The following is a 4,705-nucleotide window of genomic DNA, read 5'->3' on the forward strand; positions in this document are numbered from 1 at the left end:
GTGGAGAGAATAGAACTTAGAGGAAGTCTGTAAATTAAATATGTCAGAAGAATATGAAGAGTCAGGATGGCAATGGGGAGTCGAAAGCCTTTGAAAAGGTGATAAAATCATTTAAAAGATACCAGCTTCAGGAGGAACAACAGATGCAAGCCGCCGAATGCAAGCATGCTCGTGACATGTGGCATGCTCTGGGATGGGCATAGACCACAGTGTGGCTGGGGTTGAGACTGGGTGCGAAGTACTGGGAAATGCGGTTGGAGAGATGGCATGCTGTCAGAACACAGACCAAGAGTGGAGTCGTGCTAGAATTCGGAGAAAGGGGGGAGCGCTGGGGGACCTGGGTGGCAGAGAAGAGGTGGTAAAAAGAGACTGTTTAAAAAACTACTATTCTTGTTTCTATGGTTAATTAAAACTAGCCCAGGCTGGTTTTGAACTCCCTCTGTAGGGGAGGGTAACTTTCTGATCCCCTTGCCTTCATCTCTTGAAAGCTGACTTTACAGGCAGAACAGAAGGCTTATGTGGTGACTTCAAGGAGTCTTACACACATTAGATCAACTCTAACTGCTCTGTATCAGCCTGGGTTCCTTCCATGCTTCAGAGAAGGGGTTGCCAGCTGGGAAGTAAGAGATCGGGACGATCGCCAATTCTCGTTCAACCACTCCTCCTCATTTTACTCTTCAGAAGCTAATTTCTCCTTGCCTAGTCAAAAGGAATGTGTTCTATTCTAATGCTCTCATTCTTTATTGGATCTTTGGAATTGCCTCGGGCTATGTGCAGACCTCTTAGAACTCCCACCAAATGACGATTACACAGCTTTCCGCTAGGAAGGCTCAACTGTTACAAATGCTTTAGACTGAGCATGCTCACAAAGGTCTTCTGCACAGGGTGGATGACCTAGTTACAGTTGGTGGCAGAACTACATAACTCCTAATTCACCCAGCATAAGCAAATAGTTTTAATATGCCTTCATTATCCACAAATATAGGGCAATAAATAAATAAGTGTTAGCATAACAAAACCAAAGATTGGATTTCAATGAACTGAGCTGAAGAATCTGGAGAAGAATTGCCCATGCCGAGATCAAGGGGTTACAGAGAAGGCTCTGCCTGTAAACTATCTGCTTGGCAAGCAGAAGGATATGAGTTCAAATCTTCAGCACACACATAAGAGCCAAGAGTGCATCATCCATAATACTAGTCCTGGGGCGCTGGAGGAGTGGACAGATGGGTCCCTAACGCTCATTGGCCACTCACCCTAGATGAATCAATAAACTTCAGGTTCATTGAGACACCCTGTCACAAAAAACAAGGTGGAGAGTACTGAAGAAAGATCCCTGGCGTCATCCTCCGTCCTTCCCTAGCGCAGGTGCACACTAAAATGCACACATTTACACAAACAGATACATTTGCAGACATTTACACAAACAGATACATATGCACACATTTACACAAACAGATACATATGCACACATTTACACAGATACATATGTACACATTTACACAAACAGATACATATGCACACATTTACACAAACAGATACATATGCACACATTTACACAAACAGATACATATGCACACATCTACACAAACAGATACATATGCACACATTTACACAAACAGATACATATGCACACATTTACACAAACAGATACATATGCACACATTTACACAGATACATATGTACACATTTACACAAACAGATACATATGCACACATTTACACAAACAGATACATATGCACACATTTACACAGATACATATGTACACATTTACACAAACAGATACATATGCACACATTTACACAGATACATATGTACACATTTACACAAACAGATACATATGCACACATTTACACAAACAGATACATATGCACAGAAAATAGCCAAGAGGGCGTGTCAAATAGGGAAATGGACACAGAAAACCTGGGGTTTGTAATCCACGCTTGTATCCAGGATACAATCCTGGAACCATCACTTCCAAGATGGCATCTAAAGCCACATGATTAAGTAACTGCACCTAAGAAGTGAGTTTAGGTAGACTCATATGGTCCCAAAACTTAGAGGCCAGGAAAATAGGGAATCAAATGTGGTTGGAGTCAATTGAAGATGAACATGAGAAAGTCCAACTGTGCCAAATGGTGCTACTGGTAGCGATGAGGGATGCCTGGATTTGCCATTGAGACAATCTTGACACAGCAATTTAGATGGATGGCAAAACCAAAAACTGGCAAGTAGATGCCAGAGTGGATGGGAAAGGAAATTAAAGACGAAAGATTCAGGCAACATTCCCAAGGATTTTGTAAAGGCGCGGGGGAGGGGGCATGGGGCATGATGGTAGGGTAATAATAGTCCATCAAGGGAACCTTTGCTTTGATTTTATTTTTCTCCTATAAAAAAAAAAGCAAAGAGATCCACTAAAAAGAGAAAATTTGAGATAGAGGAGAGAGAGTGCATACTTGCTGGGCTGTGGGGAGGCGGCCTGGAACAGATGGTGTATAATTCGCTAATTTTAGGACTGTCCTAGGATAGAATTATGTTCAGTTCATCTTAGCAACCCGTGTCAAATTAAACTGGGAAGAGCTGGTCTTTGGCATTTTGAATTTAGTTTGAAGCTGCAGGGTTTTACTACCTTCTACTCTAATGAATAAGATGAAGTATCTTCATGATTTGTATTTTAATTTCACTCTGGGATTTTGATAGAGGAAGGAATTAAAGCATTCAAACTCAACTTTAAAAAAATATTGACTTTTTGTTATTTGAAACAACAACACCAGACTTACAGTAATAGTCACTGTGAAGATAGAAGTAGAGATAGTATCACCCATTTCTGTCCAGAACAGACCTAATGTATGCTTTAGGAAAAATTGTTAATAATTCTTCTTTCCCTGTTAGAAGTGACAGATTAAATGCCTAGGTCCAAAATCCTGTTGAAAGTGGAGGAATCTTGGGGGCTGGAAAGAAGGCTCAGTGGTCAAGAGCATGTCCTGGGATCAAACTCAGATTTGGGAAGAGTGGCTGCCTTCCCTCACTGAACTATCTGCTGGCCCTCAACCAACTAGTGCTAAAGGTAGTCTCACAAGAAAAACAGCATTTTTGTATAGTTTGTTGGTTTTCTAGGAGGTATTCAAGGGTTTGCTTATACCATGCTATAATCTTTGGATAGGATTGCTTAGCATTAATATGAGAATGCTGTCTGAGATCTCAGTCTCTATTCTAAACTATTATAGGTTCTCTGAAAAATTAATTTTACCTGTTTTTTTGGGGGAGAAGGTTTACTGTTACAAGTGCCCCCAAAGAAACTGTTCAAAAGGAAGAAAGATTTATTTAGTTTGTATTTAGTTTATAGTTTTAGAAGTTCCACTCCAAGGTTGCCTCAATTCCAAGAATGGAGTTATGTTTGAAGATTATTCACAAGGACACAGGGGGATAAGCAGTCCAGCATGTGTGTGTGTGTGTGTGTGTGTGTGTGTGTGTGTGTGTGTGTGGGCGAATGCCGTGGTGGTGAGAGTGTGTGGCAGAGGCCGATTACCGTCAGAGAGACTGTAAAGCAGAGATGGAAGGAAGGGGAAGAGACAAAATGGCTCCACAGTCCCCCTCTCCTGTCCCCAAGTTACATACTGTAGTTGGTTTCCTTTTCTTTTCTTCTTACTTCTTGGGGGCCCACCACCCAGCTCCCAGTTAAATACACAAAGATTTATTCTTACTTATGAATGCCTGTCCTTAGCTTGGCATGTTCCTAGCCAGTTTTTCTAACTTAAATTCTATTATTTCTCTTTAACTACATTTTTGTCTCTGGGATTTCTACTTTTCTTTATTCTCTTTGTCTTTCTTCCTGTCTTACTTCATGGATGGCTGTGTGTCTGGGTGGCTGGGTGCTGGCTCCTGTCGTCCTCCCCTCCTCGTTTCTCACTCTTTCCTCTTCTTTCCAGCCTAGATTTCTCCTCCTATTTATTCTCTCTGCCTGGAAGCCCCACCTATCCCTCTCTCCTGCCTTGCTATTGGCTGTTAAGCTCTTTATTAGACCAATCAGGCAGGCAAAGAAACAAAGCTTTACAGAGTTAAGCAGATGCAAGATAAAATAATGCAATATATGTTTGCATCATTAAACAAATATTCCAGAGCATAGGCAAATGTAACACACCTTAAGCTAATATTCCACAACAATATACTTCTTCCAGCTAAACCTCAAAGTCTTCATAACCTCTGAGACACCACTTGCCAAGGACAAGCATTCAACATGTGAGCGCACCTGTGGGGAACATTTCATAGTCAACCCATGACAATGATGTTTGTGCAGACATGAGTTTTCAGATCTGTTGGGTACAGTGTACCTGAGCTATGTGCTTTGTGTTTTATAAGAATCTGCCTTCTGAAATGGCTGTAATACTCTGTAGTATCTGAGTAGCGAGAGGAACCTATCATGGTCCATCTCTACCAACCTTTGATGCCATCAGTACCTTCAGTGTGTCCTTAGTCTCACCATAGCCTACAACAGTCTCCAACAATTTATCAAACAGGCATTTAAGAGTTTCTGTCAGTTTATGGTCCCAGCAATGTTGGCCTTCATTTACCAGGTAGTTGATTGGCTATCATTGAATCCTTCTTAGACTCAAAGTTTTTGTTTGTTTGGGCTTATGTGTTTAACTATTTTTTGCGATAGGGTCTCACGTATTCTTGGTTTGTCTCAAACTTGCTACGAAGCCGAGGG

The sequence above is a fragment of the Microtus pennsylvanicus genome, chromosome 3 (assembly GCF_037038515.1).
Source record: "Microtus pennsylvanicus isolate mMicPen1 chromosome 3, mMicPen1.hap1, whole genome shotgun sequence".
Taxonomy (NCBI): Eukaryota; Metazoa; Chordata; class Mammalia; order Rodentia; family Cricetidae; genus Microtus; species Microtus pennsylvanicus.